At 41.2% G+C, this 22,060-nt stretch overlaps 1 long non-coding RNA gene across 2 annotated transcripts in view; it reads right to left on the minus strand.

Moving 5' to 3' along the window:
* Positions 1 to 3,303: 3,303 nt before the first annotated feature.
* The window catches only part of LOC141498411 (uncharacterized), a 39,018-nt gene continuing 20,261 nt past the window's right edge, over positions 3,304 to 22,060 (minus strand). Inside the window, exons 2-6 of one of the 2 annotated variants that reach the window (XR_012471628.1) lie at positions 14,882 to 14,987; positions 11,874 to 11,979; positions 8,677 to 8,885; positions 6,077 to 6,130; positions 3,304 to 4,879 (exon numbers count right to left, since the gene is read on the minus strand). This is a non-coding gene — a long non-coding RNA (uncharacterized LOC141498411). The remainder of the gene's footprint in view (positions 4,880 to 6,076; positions 6,131 to 8,676; positions 8,886 to 11,873; positions 11,980 to 14,881; positions 14,988 to 22,060) is intronic. The other variant, XR_012471629.1, reaches the window with a different exon arrangement.

The raw sequence follows: 22,060 nt of genomic DNA on the forward strand, positions 1-22,060 counted from the left end.
GATGAGATCATTATTTGCTAAATATTCTTGACACTTTCCTCTTTCACTATAGGACCGACATGATTTCCAAATGCCTGCTCCACTTTCAGTCTTTGAACTTCCAATTCTCCTTCCCTGCTCTCCCTAAAGGGAGCTCTGCCTCTTTCCCTAAGCCAGTGTTGAGCTGACAGGCTACTTAGAACCAGCTCCACTAAGTCCAACAGGAATGGCTCTGCCTGCAAACTTCTTGCCTGGTCAGATTGACCACTGAGGCTTGGGTCAAGCAGGAACCATGGGTAGCTCTGATCTCATGGAGAGGAAGGCCTTCCTCCAGCATCTCCACTCCTTTCCCAAGTGCAGTTCCTGGCTAAGATTTCCCATGTAGATAGATCCTCTATATCTGAACGTTATTAAGCCCATTGATATCTTCCTCCACTCCTCAAATTGACAGAAATCTCCCAACTAATGACCAGACTCTGAGGGTGGAGAAGAAGGCCTGCTTCTGAATCCTGGCTCTAACTTTCTAACATTCTAGTAACCTGAGTGACTATGACAAGCCTTTGGACCTCTCCTGGTTCCAGATGCATCTCAGACATCCTTTTCAGTACTAGGTTCTCGTATGGTCCCTTTGAACAGACTGCTCTGATATCCAGAGATGACACTTCTAGCCCTCTGTGGTGGGGAGAGAGGAGGAAATATTGGGAAGTTGTGAGGTACTCACTCTAATTGGGAGGAAGGAGGGATCAGGCTGAACTTACTCCTTCCATGAGGCAGCTGCCCAAAGTAGAAGAGGCTGCCTCAGGAGGAAAAGGACTTGGTTCTCAAACACTGCCTGGTTGCCCTAGGGTCCTGAATGTTGTACAGGGGATTAGTGCTCAGACATGGATAGGATAGAGGCATCTGCAGTCCCCTGAAATGCTATGGGTCTGTGATTAGAAGATTCCAGTATTCCTGAACTGCAGCCCGGCCAGCTGAAGCTTCTCCTTGCCCTTCCAGTCCTTCTCCCTTCCCTTCCCCAACTGGACCACCAACCCTGGGGTTGCATTCATAGGGATTAAGTTGCCTAGCTCCTCCTCCTCTGCAGATTTCACCTCTTTCAATCAAGGCTGCTCCCTGCTGCTACTCTCATTCATCAGAGGCAATTTCAATTCTCAGAGACTTTCAATTAAACCTTTATGGTCTTTGCCTTCCCCTCTTTCACAAAGGGAAGCTCTGTGGGCAGGTTTGCTAAGCAGGCTCCTTCAAACAATCTTTCCTAGTACAAACTTAAGCATATCTAAAACAACTTGCAAATACTAATTGCTCATGTCCCAGACAGACAGGAACTCCAGAATCAACCTTTATTTGGATTGGGATCTTTTTGGCCACAATGATGACATTTTTGTCACACTAGAATCCTTCCAAACAAAAATAATGTAATCCACCATCCACTTCTGTGTGGTTGTTGAGGGTGGTGATGGAAGGGTGAAATTACACAATTAGAGGATGAAAGGATTATAGATTGTAGAGGTGGAAGGGACCTTGGAGACCATGAATCCAGCATACCTCTCATTTTGCTGATAAGGAATCTGAGGCACAGAGAGGGTGTGAATTCCTTAGGGCCACACAGCTCTCAAGTCATTTTGAATTTAAATCCAGTACTCCAACCACAATAGCAGGCATATACTAGAACCTTTTTACCCTGTCAGAAGCCTGTCCTCTATTCAAATGGCACAATGGTAACTTTAGCATTCCCAGTGTATTGTGGTGAAGGAGTTTCTCAGAACTCTAACAATACAGGTTGCTTTGGAGAAAAAGAGATTTCTAGACTGTGGCTTCTTTTTTTTTCACCACAGAACATAGAATATCCAAGTAGAAAAGGGCCTTTAGCAGAGAATGGTCAAGCTGAGAGAAGCATCTAAACTTACAGTTTTAGAGATTTAAGAACTTTGCAAACAAAGTCACAACTGGAGAGTCAGTAAGTATAGAAGTTGTGGAATTTTAGACCAAAATGGAACCTTGGAATAGAGAATGGCAGAGCTGTAAGGGATGTTACAGATAATGGAGGACAAAAGGCCCAATTTTAAGATTCAGAGACTGAAGCAAAAAGATATGAGGTAAAGTTTTTAGTCACAGTCACAAGTTATTTTCCCAGACTTCTTTAATAACTTGTCTGGAGCTCTTTATTAAAGAAAGATTTTGGGATCAGACATCACAGCTAGCTTCCTTTGCACCAGGGGGTGGGCCCCAGGGTCAGTGACTAAGGGGATTAGCTTCCCATCAAGATCAACTGTTGAATTCTGTATTTTCATTCATTCCATCCTCAAAGTTTTAGACTCAATTTAAAGAAATTACCAGCCAAACCTAGCCCCACTGTAAGACCATGATTTACTAAACAGGTTTCCAGCAAGGCCAACTACTAGGTAGCATGATGTTTTTCCTCAAAATCCCTTCCTTTTCTCTTTTGAGGGAATATATTTCTTTTAAAAATGCAAGTTTTCCTTTTACTTTTTTTTGATAAACAAGTTCATATTCCCTCATACATAATTCTCTTTTCTCCTTTATGCAATGTCAAAAAGAAAAAGTAGAAGTGTAATAAAAACATATGACTATGTAGTCAAGTCATGCAAATTTCCCTATTGACCAAATTCAAAATATGTCTCATTATGCACACTGAGTCAATCCTATCACCAGTTTGTCTGGAAGTGTATAATTTGCATCCTCAGGAATCCTCTGGAATCTTATTTAGGCATTACACTGATCAGAGTTCATAAGTGTCTCAACATTGTTTGTCATTATAATGTTCCACTTATTTGCATAAATTGTTCTCTGCTTCAACTCCCTTCACACAGCATCAGTCTCAGGTTTCTTTGACTCTGCCCGCTTTGTTATTCTTTTGGATACAATAGTATTTTTAAATAATATTTGATTTATACCAATTACATGTAAAGACATTTTAATATGTTAAAAAATATTGACTTCCTGGAGAAGCTAGGTTGGTCCAGTGCATAGACCATGGGCCCTGGAGTCAGGAGTACCTGAGTTCAAATCCAGCCTCAGAAACTTAATGATTACCTAGCTGTGTGGCCTTCCGCAAGCCACTTAACCCCATTTGCCTTGCAAAAGACCTAAAAAAAATTGACTTCCAAATTTTCTCCCTCTCTGCCTCCTTTAAACTTTCCCTAAGATAGTAAGCAACTTGATAAAAGTTATATGTGTACAATTATGCAAAATATATTTCCATATTAGTCATGTTGTTAAAGAAGAAACAGATAACAAGGAAAAAAGACACACACCTTATAAAATGAAAATAGTATGTTTCTATCTGTATTCAGACTCCATCAGTTCTTTCTCTGCATGTGATTAGCATTTGCCCTCACAAGTCCTTTAAAACTGTCTTTACTTGCTAAAAGGTAAGTCATGCCTAGCTGATCATTCTATAATATTGCTATTACTGTTTTCCATATTTTTTTGACTCTTCTTTACATTGCATCAGGTCATGTCAATCTTTTTTTGTTCCAATTTATTTTATTATTTCAACTCCATTAAAGATAGTTCTCGACATTCATTTTCTTATAAAGATTTTGAATTCCACATTTTCCCTTTTCCTCCCCCTCCCCTTGACAGTGAGTAATCTGATATAAGTTATACATGTGTAACTGTGTTAAACATTATTTCCATATTAATCATGTTGTGGAAGAAGAATCAGAAAAATAGGTAAGGTAAAGCCATGAGAGGACAGCAAAACAAAACAAAACAAAAAACCAATCATATTGCATACACTCAAGGTTTAAAAGGAAAACACTTATGCTTTGGTTTGCATTCAAACTGCACAGTTCTTTCTCTGGATGTGGATGGTCATTTTCATCTTAGTCAGTGAACATGTAACATTCATGTCTCATCCAACTCATCAGAATATCATTCTGCTGACATATCATTATTGCCTATTTTAGATTATGTGTCAAATGTCTTCCAAAGGGATGTTGCATTTGTATAATCACTTTAGAATGTCCAGATAATAAATAATATCAAACCCTCCATAGATAGGGCTCTATAAAAAGGGGGCATCTCATATCTTGAGGAAGATCTGTGGTCTAGTTTATTAGAGAAAACCATGAATCCTTTAATAAAGTGCAATGGGCTCAAAGCTCTTTCCCAATCTTTTTTTTTTCTACTATAGGTTGGGCAATTTTAATCCCCACAGCATCCAGTGAAAGGTTAGGCTAAAAAAGTGCTAAAAAGACTTTAATACCATATTTCCCCATGTATAAGACATCTTAATTTGTGGGCCAAAATTAGAAAAAAATATATTACATAAGTTGTTGAACGCAAGTTTTATTCATCATCAAATTCATACAACTCCTCTTCACTGTCAAAAGTCCCATCCATGAGCTTGTCCTCATCTGTGCTTGATGATGAATCACTGTCTTAGGAGAGGCTCTGCCCTCTCTCCTGCCTGTACTCTGACCTGGGGTTGATCACAAGCACTCCCTGGGCATGTCTGGTGCATGGACACATGCATAGTCCATTCCATTTCATAAACCTCAAGCACCAATGGTGTTCTCCTTTGAAATAAGTCCTTTCTTTCTCACCAGCAATTCTTCTTGCCTCCTGCTGAACTATCTTTGTTGTCACAGGAATCCCGATGGGGCTTTGCTCTTCATTGCCTCTCTTCAGTTTCCTCTCTAATTCATTTGGCTGCCTTTTCTCCCCTGGTCTTCTTCTGTCATGGCATTTTCAGTAGGGTTTCTTCTAGCCATGACCAGTCCTGTATTGTTTTCTCAGTTGGAGAAGGACCAGACTGATGATCAGCAGTATGACATCCATTCACTTTTGCAAACTGGATCCTTTGAACTTGATTTCAGCACTGGATGAAAATATTTTCTGAGCCATTTCTGAGCAGAATGTGGCAAAGCAGCACCTAATATACCAGTAAAAAATGCAAAACAATTAGTGCAAAGACAACAAGTACGAAAAAGTGGGAAATGAAAGTAAAAGAAACTACAACAATGAGCAAAATACAAGTGCAGAAAAAGCAGGAAATGAAAGTAAAAATATCTACAACCAGTGTAAAAGACACTCTCAGTAGTTAGACCCCAAATTTTTGGGAAAAGGGTATGTCTTATACAGGGAGAAATAAACAGTATGTTTCTTTTGATTGACTTTTTTTCATGTGGAGCATAAGCACATACACAAAAAACATTTCCAGAGGATCTGACACAAAACTCTCCAAGTCTTACCACTTACTTTAAATAGACCCCCCACACACACACACACATACACTCGCACACTCACACACAAAGAGACAGTATCAAGATGATGGGGTAGAAGAAAGCCATATTTCATTCTCAGATCTAGAAAAGTAACCAGAATGAATCCTGATTAGGAAATTCAAGAAGAAAGTCTTGCATGCATCATTTTCTCAGGTTGTCACAGAGAGAGACGGAGATGTCTCTGGACACTGGGATCAGGGCAAGGCCAGGACCAGCCAGTGTGAGCTTTTCAACTCAAGAAGTTGTATACCAGATACAGCAGAAAAGGGCTGAACATTTGGAAGGACAGAGGAACAGATACCAACTGGCAGGCTTGTTGCTACATACACAGTTCCAAGGCCCAGATGTAGGGCATCCTGAGCTTGAACCTGGACCAAGAGGGGTTGGTCCGGCGTGATTAAGGGTCACTGACCCTCTGCTGTGCACGGAGCAAGAAGCTAGTTGAGTACCAGGGAGCAGCTGAGACCTCAGGAGTGGTGTGTGTGTGTGTGGGGGGGGGCTCTGTTCCAGACTCTAGCCCATGTGAAATCTGCTGAGGAATAAGCCTGGCAGGAATCTCAGTTCAAAGGGGAGTTTACATTCCTGTCACCGAACCAGCAACCAGACTGTGTCTGTGTCCAGTCTCCTGGAAATCCACATGAGGAGAGCCCCTGGGAGTGTTGCCCAGACCTAAACCCAGGTCAGTAGGTTGGAGAGCTCAGAATAGGTCAGAAACCAGATTTTATCTTTGATCAGCTCACTTGGGAGCCCTGAAAGCTTGCAAATCCTCCTTCTGAGGAGATGTGCCTGAGATCCCAGAAAAACACAACTCACTGCCCCCAAGAAAGCATAGTAGCATGACTTGCCTCCAGGAGGGTAAGAGCCTGGCCCCATCAGCAAATCCTGAATCAGGTAGAAGCCTGAAAGGAGGAGGAAAACAAAAATGATCTAACCATCCTCAACAGCTGTTACAGGGACAGGAACACTCAAAACAGAAACCTAGAAAAAGAGAGTGACTTTAAAACTGCTCTGTGACAGCATCAAAGAAAAACTCTGCTTAGGCACAAATTCAACTAGGATTTCTTGAAGACATGAAGCAAGAGTTTTGCAAAAGAGTTTTAAATGTTTTTATAAATGGCACAATACCTGTGAAAACAGGAAAGTTGGTGAGAACAAAGGAAGAACAAGTGGTGGGGTGGGGTCTCTTGACTTTTTTGTGTGCAGTTTGGGTATGAACAAAGTCACCTACTGTTGTTTGTCATTGGATTCCCTGTTTATTTGGGGGCTTTCCTGTGCAGACCTCTGGGTTTTGTTCAAGAATTCCTGTGAACCTGGGCCATGTGCCTCCCTTCAGGCAGTCATCTTGGCAGGTAGCCTGTTCTGTTTCATTTGTAAGGTGTCTTTCTAGCTTAGACACTTGGTGTTTTCAGGTCCTCTCCAGCTCTGAAGTTCAGTGATCTAAGATCCCATTCATCTGTGACATTCTATCTACTTAGCATTCTCCTAGGTGTGAGTCTGTGTTCTCAGTGCACTTAGTTCTGACATTCAGCCTCCTGAAGGTGTTCTGGAGGTCCTGAGGTCCCTCCAAAACCATGTTAGAACACTTTGTTCTTCATTTCAGAACACACACGTAGATGGGGGCAGGATACATCAGGTGTGCAGGCATTCGTTATCCAAAGTTCCTCTATGCCCCCCAAATCTATGATTTGCTATGTTCCAGTATTCTGCCGACCTCTAACCTTCTGTCTTCTCAGGCTCCTCCCAGCTCTGACATTCGGTATTGAAAGCTCCATCCAAGTGTGATATTCTAGGAACCAAGGTCACAACCACATGTGACATTCTATGACTCAGCACTCCCATCCTTATTTTCTAGGGATCCTCCAAATGGGTGCTCTGTGTTCTCAGATTACTGTCAGCTCTGATAGTGTGGGTGAGAGTCTATGTTTTCTGGTCCCTATCAGCTCTGACATCCTGAGTTTTCCTTGAATTCACTGTCTCTGGCTTCAGTAGTTAGCATCCTATTTGACTCACAGATGGTGTTTGTTCTATTTTCACAATCTGTGTAAAACTGAAGATAGGTGCTATTTAAATGACAGTATTCCTTTCTCAATCCACCAGTTAGTTCTTGAGGTAGCTTTTTTTTAATCCCCCTACATCTGGAAGTTCATTTACCACTGATTCCATTTCTTTTACTGTGATCGGGCTAGTTTAATCCTCTATGTTTTTGTTTTCACATGGTGGTTTACGTTTTTGCAAATATTAAACCATTTCTTGCCATGAAGTTGGCCAAAATTATTTCTCATCATTTTATACTCTTTCATTTGTGATTCTGGCTTTTGATTTCCTTTTAAACAAAAATTAATCAGCTAACGACTGGACTATTTTCCCAGTTGCTGTTTTTTTTTTTTTAAATCTCCCAGTTTCACCATTTCCATCTGAAGTCTGTTGTGATTATCAGAGTTTCTAATCTTTCCGAGTGGCTTCTTATCCAGGACCTCACATACCCCGTTTATTCTGGCTCTTCTCTTCCTAGCTTTTCCTGCCGAATAGGTTTAGAAAGACAAGAATACTCTGCCTACGACAAGTAAAGTTTTAGGGATTTCAGGATCGCTCCCCCCTCCCTCTGGGGAGATCCTGCTCCAGCCTGGTTCCTATCCTGGACCCGCCTCCGGGTGACATCATTCTAGTCGTGAGGGGAGGAATAGGGACTTGGCCCCGCCCACCTCTCCTCCAGAGCCAAGCCCCGGATCTGAATTCAAAAGGCGGAGTTCTGCCCCCTTCCCACAATGCATCTGCTGGGGTCAGTCACGTTGGTTTCTGGGACTTGTGGTGTCACTGGGCCTATCTTCCACCCCTCCCCACCAGTTGCGCCTCCAGGTGGAGGCAAGCTGGGGCCCCTCCCCTGGTTGGCTGACCGACCTGGGGCCGTACCCTGAGGCTGAGGGACACAGTGGCTCGTCCTCCCTGGCCCTGCCAGCGATCCCTAGGGGACCCGCACTCCTTGACTGAAGTGGCGGAGTCCTTTTTCTTGCTTAAGGGGCTAGCCCCGCCCTCTCCACGGTTCCTGCTTGTGCTCCATTGGCTGAGCTTGACCCCGTGTCCGGATGTAACCTCAGGAAGGGGCCGTGAAGGGCTCCCGCCCAAGGCCTGATCCCTTCTGAGGAGCAGGCGGTGCCTAGCCACTGTAGGAGGGCCTCATCCCTTCCAGATCCGCACATCGCCTTCTATTCCCAGGCCCTCACCCACTCCCTGGGTCGGCCTCCCTGACTAGGCCTGGGTCTGGCTGAGGTGGGGGCCAGCCGACACACCTTGTGGGGTCCCCCTCCCCACCAACAGTGGCTGGTGGCCAGGGCTGAGTCCAAAAGGTAGAACCTTCTGCTTCTTTTGGCCCCTGTAATCCTTGGGGACCTAACTGGAGAGGGCAACTTCCCTGTCCCCTTCCCCAGTTTCCTGACTTTTCACTGACCTGTGTGGCTTGATGTTTTTATTTTGCACTCTGAGGATGCCGGATCCCCGGGGCTTCTCCTTGCACTGGGTCAAACGGATGGAAAAAGAGGCTGGGGCTTTGGGTGCCCCTGCACCTGCAGATCTGTAGCTTGTATTTGCATCAGTCTGGAAGAAGCTCAGCCTGTAGCTTTCACAGCTGGGCCGGCCTGGTTTTGTTCCCTTCAGGAGCTGGAGAACCACCAGTCTCAGTCACCCTCTTCTCCTTCTAATTATCTCCTCACCCACGCCTATCTTCCCTGGCCCTCCCACTCCCTACATCCCCAGAAGAAAAGCAAAAGCACTGTTTCCACAGGCTGGCAGACTCAAATTCTTATTCTACATCTTGACTTCCTCACCTTTGTGTCACAAGGTGGACTCTATGTAATCAATTGGTTCCTGCCCTGATCAGACCTGAAGTCTGTCAACTTGGCAAAAACTATCCCTTTTTAGGAACTCTAGCTATTTCCTTGCTGTCTGGTCTCAGAGAACTGGATGATGAAAGACTGTGTCTTTGAGGGGCTAGGTTTGAACAACCCACCATCTTAGATCCCTGAAAAGAGACAAATGGCAGTTTCCTTCAAGGATTTGGAAACAATGAGGAAAGCTGGAGCAGACGGATTTTTTTAAATTGTAGGAAAATTCAATTTAAATATCTATAAACAAAAAAATAAGTGAACCCTCCCAATAACTATTCAGGGTCCAGAAAGATAAATTACCCTGTTGACTGAGTCCAGATGTACATCTCTTTTTGATTTTAAGCTATATTCTCTGTCTCAAGAACCATGGGTGACTGGCATCATTCATCTACAATCCTCTGATCTCAGGATTTTTCACCACAATCATTAGAATTTCAATAGCTCTCAATTTTTTTTTCCCTTTAATGTTGTGGTATAATTAGTACTCACTTCGCTCTGCAGGTATCCATTTCATCATGGTACTCCTACCATCTTCCCAATCACCCCAGCTCAAATACTAGCTGCCATCCCGCTCACCTCCACACTCACTTCCTAAATCCATTTTGTGGCCCAGCATGGTGGATTTTCACTTGGAGATGCCACCTTCCTTCCTCAGACACCGCTCCCCCATGTTGGTTCCCCTCACCTATACTCTAGGCCTCAGAGAGGGGGTGTGGGGTGGGATCTACCTGCCAGATGTCTCTGTCTCCTCCAGGCCATTTCCCACTCACCTGTTCATGTGGTCTCCCTCTGCCACAGACTGGATTCTACCCTAAAACCTTTAGGCCCCCACACTCCCTCAGCTGCAGATATTTGATGACTACAGCATCCCCTTTACCTATCCAACCATTGCCTCTCCTATACACAGCTTATCAGCTACATGCCTCAACAGACCCTGCCACTGGGGGAAGCTTTCCTCCTTGCCTGCCTGGCAGGAGGCCCTTCCCCTCTCCACTCCAATCCCTGAGGATATCTCACTTTTTTCAGGACCCTCAGGATTCCAGTGCTTTCTTCCTACCTACCGGCCCACCTCCACCCTGCTGAATTCACAGCTGCACAGGTACTTTGCAAGTCCAGCCTCCACGGAGCCTCTAGCTCCTTGACGGCAGGAACTGTCTTGGTCTTTTGGACACCCCTTCATTTAGTGAAGTGCCGGGGGCAGAGCAGGGATTCACTATGTGTGGACTGCCTATATATGCCAAGCAACTGGCTTCTTCCTCTTCTGTCCAATTCGCCCCCAAAAGAAAGGAAGTTCCTGGACTGTGCCTTCAAGATAGTGGTCATTTCTTGAGTAGTAAAGGCCAGGAGTGATTTGGGTCAGAGCCGGCATTTCTTTTCCCCTGGGTTCACAAACAGGGCCACAGTTTACATCTCAGGGTGGAAAGCATGTATTGAAAACAAGGTTGTTTCCTTTAGAGTGGTGTAGACAAGTGGAAGCTCCCAGCAGCGTGAGCCCTCCCAAAGCTGCTAAAGGGTTCTCATCCAAGGGCTTCCTCCTCATAGGCCACCTCTCATGCCAGATAGGTTCATGTAGACTCAGTCTACGCATTACCTGACCCAGCCAGTCTTTACCCAAATTCCCCCCATGCTTGGCCAGAACCACTGCCTCCACTTCCTGTTTTGTCTCTCACTGCCCCCCCCCCCGGTTGACTTCTGGCCTTTGTCCTCAGAAAATGGCCCCTCCCCAGTTGCCAACTGCAGGTGTCCTTACCACCAGCTCATAAGGCCTTATGAATTCTGTACAGCAGTGGACTCTCCTGACCTCACTCTGCTCCTTGCCACTCCCCTCTCTGGCTTTACTCTGACCCTGGGCTCTTTTGGTTCTCTTCCTACTCATCCTTCTCAACCTCCTTTGTTGGCTCATCAGTCTCATCACCCTCCTGTCCGTGTCCCCAGCTCTTGGCTCTCTCCACATTGTATCCCAGTGGCCTCACCAGGTCCCTTGAGTGCAGTCTTCATGCAGATGCAAGTGTGGAGAGAGCCATACCCTAAAACACTCCCTCCTACACCCTCTTCCATTCCATGCAAGGAAACCCAATGTTCCCTTGAAAACTACTGAAACTCCTAGAGACTTGATGGGCCCAGGGGAAAAGAAGCCTGAATTTGCTGAGATGACTTCTGGGTGGCTAAGATCAAAACAGTCAGGAGGTGCTCCAGAAAACAGCTCTGGGGCCTGGCTAGCAGACCAATATGGGCAACTCAGAGACAGGGAGGCCTGGGAAGGCTGACTGAGCTCAGGGTGTCTGTCTGTCCTCTAGCTCCTTAGTTCCTCTCCTCCTCCTCCAGCCATTGCCAAGCAAACCTGGGACTCACTCTTCAATGAACGACCAGTGGGGCCCAGAAGCCAGCAAGGGGCTAAGGACTGCCTGTCACAGGGAGGGATGCTGGGCAGGTTGTAGCAACAACCAGGCTGGGGCAGTAGCCTGGGAGGGCTGCAAAGATGCCTCTCTCTCCTACAACTCTAGCCTTCACGGACCCTCACTGGAGAGGCAGCGTCAGATTTTCTGAATGTGGAAGGAGGAGGGAGAGAAAACTCAAATCTCAAAGAAGGACCCTGAACCCAACTCATACCTGGGGAAACTGAGGCTCCGAGGTAGGAAGGCATTGCCCAAGCTTGCTCAGCTGGACAGCCTCTGTGTCTCCAGGAATTCCCAGTTCTAAAAGAAAAATCTCTCCCATCTCCTCCTCCATCCAAGAGGGGTTGCTGGGATTTTATACTCACCTGATGGTTTCATTCATCAAGGTAGCAAAATGTATTTGGAAAATGCTTGCCGCCCAGGCAGAGGGTCAGCCCCTGTCCTGTGCCCAAGAGAGGCTTGGAGGGTTACCTGAAACACAGATAGGTTAAGGGATCAGTGCAAGGACACAGAACCTGGATAGTTAGGTCACAGGCCAGAAGGGAACTCAGGGCTCCTGGATTCAAGATGCACTGCTCCACTTCCAGTTAAGCAATTAACTCCCCTTTCTGGAAGATTCTATGATGTGTGACACCCTTTCCCCACCACAAGCTCAGGAAGTAGGGGGCAGCATTGTGGCTTTCCTCATTTTACAGATGTGACTAAGGATCTGACAGTTGTGGTCTGTGGCCACACTGCTGCCAAAAAGAAAGAGAAATAGAAAATTTCACTAACATAATAAGGACAAAAGCACAAGACAAGATTGATTTACAAATGAATTCTACCAACATTCAAAGAATCATTTACTTGAAAGCAAATAACTGTATAAATAGGAAAAGAAAGGATCCTCTCCAGCTCTTTCTAGGATCCTGTGGTAGAAATGTTTGTTTTTAACATTTTTTTATTAACTTTTATTATTCAAGGCTCAGGGCCCTTCCTCTTACAACTTTTGGTCAATTATATAAAACTAAACTTCATTTGAATAAATCCTGACTCACATAATCCTATGTGTTAGTAGAAGACTTTTGAGAGGAAAATACCTAAAAAACCAACTAAGAGGAAAAAGAGAATGCAATGTCTTAAAAACCTCCCCAAAATACTTTGTTGGAGGAAGAATCACCCTGATACTGTCTTTATGACCCACAAATCCCTTTCCCTTAAATAATGGAGCCATGTAGCTTTATAATTGTATGCTTTGGCAAAACTTAGTGTTTAATCTCTGAATTGACTTAGTTTACCTAAACAGTCTATTTAAATGGGATTGTTTTTACCTTAGGGAAAGGTTGAGATTATGATTCTGTTTCACTAAGTTTATTCAACATCTTTGCCATTGAAAGATCATGGGATTATGAATCTCTTGTTAAAAATTTATAACCTAGGGTGACTAGGTGATGGTGCAGTGGATAGAGCACTGGCCCTGGAGTCAGGAGTACCTGAGTTCAAATCCAGCTTCAGACACTTAATAATTACCTAGCTGTGTGTCCTTGGGCAAGCCATTTAACCCCAACTGCCTTGCAAAAACTAAAAATAAAAAACTTATAACCTAAAAGAATGTACACTATTGAATGATGCCATGATTTTGTCTTTAAAGAGCCTCTTTAAAAATCTCATTTTTTTCAGAATTATGCTTTCTATCCTACAAACATGTACACCAGTACAATAATACCTTGATCTGGTCCTCTGTAATTATTTATTTCTGTGTTGTGGCAAATTTATTTTAGGCAGTAGAAACTTCCAGACAAACTCAAAGAGGAGATATTTTTTCCCAAAGCAAATTGGGCAAACATGAAGTTACAGACAATAAGGTTGCAAAGAATATGGTTGGAAAGATTGGTCTATGTGGGTCTATGCCTAGGTTTGCCTTACTACTTTGTAGTTTTCTCAACAATTTTTGTCAGATAGTGAGTTCTTATGCTAGAAGCTGATGTCTTTGGGTTTGTCAAACAGTAGATTGCTGTAGCCATTTACTGTAGTTTCTTTTGAACCTATCCTAATCCACTGATCCATTACTCTATTTCGTAACCAGTACCAGGCAGTTTTGATGACTGCCGCTTTATGGTATAGTTTTAGATCTGGTAGAGCTAGGCCACCTTCCTTTACATTTTTTCATCAGTTCCCTTACTATTCTTGACCTTTTGTTGCACCAGATGAATCTTGTTACTTTTTCCCCTAGCTCAGTAAAACAGTTATTTGGTAGTTTGATTGGTATGCTGCTAAATAAGTAATTTAATTTGGGTAGAATTGTCATTTTTATTAGATTAACTCCACATAGCCATGAGCCACTGACATTTTTTCCAATTATTTAGATCTGACTTTATTTGGGTGAGTCCCCAAAGATGATGTCAGTAGGCATAGACAGAAATTCTCCCTGTATGCACAATGTTATATTTACCTGAAAGATTTTGAAGTGGAAAACTAGCCATGCCAGAAAGACCACTTTCCAAAATTGCAGAAACAGAATTAAGACTGCCTTCTTCTGCCTGTGTTCAATAAAGTGAATCAGAAAAATGTGTAACCTATTCTGGACCCAGGAAAAATAATAAGTAACCCCCTAAGACTATAAAATCAACTTTACCATTGCTACAGGACTTGGACACCTGCCTTGTCCTACTTGGATGCTCACAGCTGCCATATGCGTTGTCCTGTCCTTCACTGGTGGGTTTGCCCTGGGAAGATCACTCAAGTCCCACAAATGATAGTTCTATGATCTCCTTTCACCTCTCCACCCTTAATGATCACATGTATCATCTCTGCTTTCACTGGAGCAAGATGGAGAAATTCTGATTTGCAAATTTGTACCTTTCAATGAAAGTAATTAATTAAGCTCCTACTTGATTCATGACATTCTGTCTCTGGACTGTTCTATTTCAGCAGTTAGAGACTGGCTCAGTAAAGATACCTTTAACAACTTCTATATATGGTTCTGAATTTTGGGGTTTCTTTTATTTTTCCGCATGTGCATAATCAGCCTGTTGAAACTTTAGAAATGCTTAACCTGAAATGGTCAACCTCAGTCTCTGGGAGGAGATGTCCCTTGGGAGCTCAGGTCTGGAGAGATGAGGAAGAAGATATTTATTATGGGTCTTCTATGAGCAGGTGCTGGGCAAAGGACTTTAGAAACATTACCTCATTGTGGAAAGAAATACCTCTGAAGATCTTAGGTCTACAGAGAATGGTCTTGGTCACACTGGGAGGAAGAGCCTCCCAGGGACTGGCCCAGTGCAGAATAGGAGGCAAAGGGAAGATACTCACAGATGGACGATCAAATGAGGCTTCCTCAGGGAGACAGTTGGAAGGAGGGTGATGCTGGAGGGTCTCAGACCTGAATGCTCACCTGGAAATGGCCATGGGAAGATGGCCAAGGTCAGTCTGACCGGACACTCCTCTGTCACCCCACCACTGGGGACAATGAACAACGTCAGTCTCTGAGATCAGAAGGCCTGGACAGCACGGGGAAGGGAATAAGCCTTCATTATGAGCATACAATGTGTCCACACTGAACTAAGCAATTCGCAAATATTGTCTTGTGTCCTCTTAGACCTCTTAGCCAGACTTGTCTGTTTTCCTCTAAACTTCCTGCATGACTCAGAAACTGTATGAAGACAATTATAAAGCATTACTCACCCAAATAAAGTCAGATCTACATAGTTGGAAAAATGTCAATTGCTCACGGCTAGGTCAAGTTAATCTAATAAAAATGACAATTCTAACCAATTTAAATTACTTATTCAGTGCCATACCAATCAAACTACCAAATAACTATTTTACTGAGCTAGGAAAAAAGTAATAAAATTCATCTGGAACAACAAAAAGTAAAGAATAGCAAGGGAACTGATAAAAAAAAAAATGTAAAGGAAGGTAGCCTAGCTCTACCAAATCTAAAACTATACCATAAAGTAGCTGTCATCAAAACTGCCTGATACTGGTTAAGAAATAAAGTAATGGATCAGTGGATTAGGATAGGTTCAAAAGAAACTACAGTTAATGGCTACAGTAATCTACTGTTTGACAAACCCAAAGACATCAACTTCTAGTGAGAGAACTCACTATCTGACAAAAATTGTTGGGAAAACTGGAAAATAGTAAGGCAAAACTAGTCATAGACTCACATCTCACACTCTATAACAAAATAAGGGCAAAATGAATAAATGATTTAGACATAAAGGGTGACACCATAGATAAATTAACAGACCAAGAAATACTCTATGTATCATATCTATGGAAAAGGGATCAATTTATGCCCAAACAAGAAAGGGGACATCATAAACTACAAAATGAATGATTTTGACTATAATAAATTTAAACATTCTTGGACTAATAAATGCTGTCAAAATTAGAAGGAAAGCAGAAAGCTGGGAAACAATCTTCACAACCAAAATTTTTGATAAAGGTCTCATTTCTAAAATATATAGAGAATTGCATCAAATTTATAAGGTTTCAAGTCTTTCCTCAATTGATAAATGGTAAAAGGATATGGACAGTTTTCAAATCAAGAAATTAAAGCTCTGTAGAACCATATGGAAAAAATGCTCCAAATCATTACTGATTAGAGAAACACAGATTAAAACAACTAGGGGTATCACCTCACACGTATCAGATTGCTTAAAATGACAGAAAGGGGAAATGATCAATGTTAGAGAGGTTATGGGAGGATTGGAACATTGATGCATTGATGGTGGAGTTGTGTTTCTGGAGAGCAATATCGAACTATGCTCAAAGAACAATAAAATTGTTCATACTCTTTGACCCAGCAATTCCAATTCTAGGTCTATATCCAGAAGAAATAATAAAAAAATTTGAAAGGTCCTACATGTTCCAAAATATTCATAGCAGTTCTTTTTGTAGTGGCAAATTATTGGAAATTGAAGGGACCCCCATAAACTGGGAAATGGCTAAACAAGTTAAAATACACAAATACTAATGGAATACTATTGCTCTATGAGAAACCATAAATGGTAGAACTCTAGAGAAGCATGGAATGAGTTAAAGGATCTATTGCTGAGAGAAGGGGGCAGAACCAAGAGTACAATGTACACATTAACATCATTGTGAGATGATCAACCTTGATGGATGTAGCTCCTCTCAGCAGTTGAGAGACCTAGGAGACCTGCTATGGACAATGCTATTCCCTTCCAGAGGAAGAAAAACAAAACAAAAACAAAAAACCCCTTTGGAATCTAATGAACACTTTATAAAAATATCTCTTATAAATCTCTTTCCCTTACTCTTAATTCCTCATTGCAAAAATGACTGATCTGTAAACATATTTATCAAAAATATGTACAATGTTAACCTGATTGTTCACTGCTGAGGGGAGGGGGATGGGAAGTGAGGGTGAAAGGAAATTTTATAACATAAAAATAAACATATGCATATTGATCGATGCTGGAAAAATCTGTATAACATGTATTTGGGAAAATAAAACAGAAAGAAGGAAAGAAAGGAAGGAAGAGAGAGAGAGACAGAGAGACAGAGAGACAGAGAGACAGAGAAATTTCCAGCATGGTTTGATGGAAACTATGGCTTTTAAAAATTTGGAGGGACAGAGTTTATGGGTAATATAATCATTTCAGGGAACATGTCTATTAAAAGAGATCAGTGACACTCTCAATTGCCACAGGTCCCACATGGCAGTGAACTCACAGTATATAGGCCCTTGGAAGACTAGGTCTTCCTGAGGGTGGCAATCAACTCTAGTTGGTCAGCAAGTAATAAGGGGGAATATTATAATGGGATGTGGGCAACATTAAAATATGGGTGTTGGGGATATGTGCATTGGATCACTCATGTCTAGGTCAAAGAACTTAGCAATTTCCATATCTCTTGTCTGACAAAAGGAGAGCCTATACTTTCCTAGACATGAGTAAACAAAAAGAACAGGAATCCTTTTACTAAAATTTTGACTTTCTCTTATTTTCCGATTAGATCTTGGCCTGGGTAAGTCTTTGGCTCAGATTTCCTACACTGGTTGATTTCTGGAGGAGGGAAATAGAAAAGGGGGAAAAGCTTTTTTCTCAATACAACCCCTAGTTATTGACCCAAGAGAGAAATCAGCATTTCTCTCACAACCTCCACCCATCTGGTTCTATTGGGAGACAAAAGTCTCCATGAATCACTAACCGATATGACAAAACAAGTCATCAGGGGTGTCTAACTATGGGACGTATAAAAGGAAACAATGAGAAGAGAAAAGGAAAAGAGGTCCCTGGAATTGGGGCCGTGCCAGTCCCTTCTGCTAAGTAGACCTTGCATATAAAAAGCAGGCAGGAAAAAAAACCAATAATGAAATAAAGCTGTCCATTTAAAGCTCCCAAGTCTCATATCCTAAAGCTGGTTCTTGGGACATCATCCCATGCAGCCCTGTGATTCTAGGTGTGATCATCAGAGCAGTTTCCAATTAATTCAGGCTTCTCTGGCTCTGGTCACTTGCACAGAACCTCTTCTCTTGCTAACAGTATTTCCTACAAAATTGGTCAACACAATTTTAATTTACTTTGCCAACAGCCAGGTGAAATAATGAAAGTTAGCTCAGTCTATTAGCTCTACTATCAGAAACTCAAATTTAGAACTTCTGAGACCAGAGAATTTACATTTTTAGGTAAGTCAGCTATGATGTGGCTATAGATAAGAAACTCAAAAGCAAACAGAAAATCAGAATCTGATTTTCATAATTGGCACTCTTCATTTCCCCATTTCTGACAAGGTATTAACAACAGAACATTTTTATAAGTAGATGGACTCTAATACAAAAATGAATTCGTTTAAATTAACTTCAATATTTAGATTAACATCAATGATAACAAAAGGCTCTAGGGTGGGGTATGTAAATACACTGAATAATCAATTTCAAAACAGCAAGGTATTGATAACACATTTTCAGCTCCTAGCTATGTTCAAATAAGTAACCTCTAGTACAAGTGATTTCTCTTTATAACATTTATGGACTATAAGACATTTGTCTCTTGAGATAACTGAGTGTGTTGTTAGTCTTTTCTTTAACACAGAACCGAGATGCAATTATGATACTGACCTCACTAAAAAACAGAATTATATCCTGGTTTCCAAAGTCTTTGCATCATTTGTCTCGTTATAACCATGCCACTATGAGAAATCAAGAGACCTTATCTTACACAGGGATATGTAATGAATAACAGACTGTGACAAGTTTAAATATTTTAGTACCTGGTTCTTTCAAATGTAGAAAAGAGTAAAACTCTAAGCAAATTCTACGGCTATTATCTCAGTATACTAACTCAAATATGTTTCAAGAATTTTAAAAAAATCTACTTAGTTGCATTTATACTGTTCACCTAGCATAATTATAAGACTGTTGAAATGGAATTACATAGAAAGGGAATAATGCTTCCCTAAATTCATGTCAATTCCAGGCAAAAGCTACACAGACAGTCTGTTTCATTGAGGTAGCCTTAATGACTTCCAGGTGGGGTATTTTCCATTTAAGAGGACATGTCATACTGGAGAAACTGAGGCAGGTCAAATCCATGCCAAGAATTTCCTCCCTACTATTAACATGAGAAATCTACCTGCAGTATAATGCTGTCAACCCTATATAGCCTTGTTAGCATGAATCATAGGCTTAACAGCGTGCCCTGATGATCATACCTGATGTCAGACTCAGAATCACATCAGTTACAGTCCAATAAGGTTTACATAGCAAGTTACAATCATGAGAGCTTTGGGTGGATTCAAGTTTCAAGGATCACATTTCCGGGATAACAAGCATTGACTGTAATCTCACATAGTTAACATTAAGAAATTCACCTTGAAAAAGTCACACGTAATCTGAATGGAGTAGTACTCCTGGCTAATTGATGCTTTTTCACCCCCAAGTTTCAACACTACACAAAGGATTATTTTCCTTTAAGATGCTTAATAACAATCAACAAACAACTTGGGATCTAATATGAAAGTATAATGATCCCAAATTGCATGCAGAGATCAGTTTATATAAAAAGCAACATGCTGAGTTATTAACGTGTACAAATGGATATTCATAGAAACTACTGTTTTCAGAATTCTTTTGAACAAGGATCTTTAAGGTGGCTCTTTTTATTATATAAATATTTTACTTGTTTTCTAATTATATGCAATAATAGTTTCTACCTATCATTTTTTGGTAAGGTTTAAATTTTACACTATTCTCCCCAACCCTCCTTTCCCACCCCTCCTCCCCCCGGGGCAATCTGATAATCTTTGAATTGCTTCCATGTTATGTAGTGATCAAAATTGAAAGTGTTGAGAGAAAAAAATCATATCCTTGAGGAAGAAATAAAATATTTAATAGCAAAATTATGTAGTATATAAGACAAGTTTTTTTTTTTTAATTAAAGGCAATAATCTTTGGTCTTTGTTTAAATTCCACAGTTCTTTCTCTGGTTACAGATGATATTCTCCATTGCAGACAGCCCCAAATTGTCCCTGATTGTTGCACTGATGGAATGAGTGAGTCCATTAAGGTTGATCATTGTCCCCATATTGCTGTTAGGGTGTACAGTGTTTTTCTGGTTTTGCTCATCTCACTCAGCATCAGTTCATGCAGGTCTTTCAAGGCTTTTCTGTATTCCTATCCCTCCTGGTTTCTAATACAATAGTATTCCATATGGTACATATACTACAATTTGTTCAGTCCCAACTGATGGACATCTTGATTTCCAATTCTTTGCCACCACAAACAGAGATGCTATGAATATTTTTGGACAAATGATGTTTTTTCCCTTTTCATAATCTCTTCAGGGTACAGACCTAATAGTGGTATTGCTGGATCAAAGGGTATGCACATTTTTGTTGCCCTTTGGGCATAGTTCCAAATTGCTCTCCAGAAGGGTTGGATGCATTCACAGCTCCACCAAGGGTGTAATAGTGTCCCAGATTTCCCACAACCCTTCCAACAATGATCATTGTCCTTTCTGGTCATATTGGCCAGTCTGAGAGGTGTGAGGTGGTACCTCAGAGAAGGTTTAATTTGCATTTCCCTAATAATTAATGATTTAGAGCAATTTTCCATATGGCTATGGATAGCTTTGATTTTCTCATCTGCAAATTACCTTTGCATATCCTTTGACCATATATCAATTGGGGAATGGCTTGGGTTTTTTTTTTTTTTATAAATTTGACTGTTTTCTATATATTTTGAAAATAAGTCCCTTTTCAGAAACACAAGTTGTAAAAATTGTTTCCCAATTTACTACATATTTTATCTTGGTTACAGTGGTTTTGTTTGTGAAAAAGCTTTTTTAATTTAATGTAATCAAAATTATCCAGTTTGTTTTTAATAATGGACTCCATCTCCTACAAAATAGCTTAAAAGTTATTACTCTCCTCTAACAAAACTGATTACACGCAAATTCTGTTCCTTAAAAAATAAACAAAACAGGTTCCTGACTTTAGCCTCACATATTAATAGATTCACATCTTGGCTTCTCTACCTTTGTCTAATTGGGCAGCTAAGCTTTGGAAATTAAAATGTTAACATTAGCAATTATAAATCTGATTCAGTGTTTTCTTTTTTCCTGAAGAGCAGCTGGGTAGCACAGTGAATAGACTACTGACCTTGAAGTTAAGAGGACAAGAGTTTGAATTATGCAACCTTGGGCAAGTCACCTAACCTTGATTGCCTTTATCCAGGGCCATTTCCAGTGGTCCTGTTCCATATCTGACCACTGGATTCAGAGGGTCCTAAAGGAGAAAGTGAGACTGGTGACTTAGCACAGTACTCCCTCACTCAGATCCATTCATGTACTTGTCATGGCATCACCTCTCTGATATCATTATCTTCTTCAAGAATGAAGGACAAACATCATCATCATCATAATCATCACCTTTTTTCTTATTCTCATATCATTATGAAAAAATAAGTTATTTCAGGCATTGTGTCAAGTTAAGCACTAAATTAACTCTTGCTCAGGCCATGAAATTAGTACAAATTCAGTACAAAAAACAGCATCTTTGCAAATGTAACTCTCTTATTACTGTAGTTCAGATACTTTAATAGTCATCTAATAACTAATAGATACATTAGCGCAATAATAACTTCCACAATTTGCCTATCCTGATAAGAGAACTTTTATATGACAGAAGAAACGGGGACATGGTTTATAATCACATCCAAACTGATCCCTGCGTCCCACACCAGTATAAGTAGCCTAGACTATGAAACCTGGTGGACATATTTCTTGTATAGGAAAATTACTTAAGAAGAGCCTAATCTGTAGTAAATTGGGAAACAATTTTAACAACTAGAATTACTAACAAAGGACTCATATCTAAAATATAGAGAGAACTGAGTCTAAAAAACAAGCAATTCCCCAATTGATATATGGTCAAGGGATATGCAGAGGCAATTTACAGAAGAGGAAATCAAAGTGATCCATGGTCATATGAAAAATTGCTCTAAATCATTAATGATTAGAGAAATGCAAATTAAAGCATCTCTGAGGTACCACCTCACACTTCTCAGACTGGCCAATATGACCAGAAAGGACGATGATCAATG

The sequence above is a fragment of the Macrotis lagotis genome, chromosome X, assembly GCF_037893015.1.
Source record: "Macrotis lagotis isolate mMagLag1 chromosome X, bilby.v1.9.chrom.fasta, whole genome shotgun sequence".
NCBI classification, from domain to species: domain Eukaryota; kingdom Metazoa; phylum Chordata; class Mammalia; order Peramelemorphia; family Peramelidae; genus Macrotis; species Macrotis lagotis.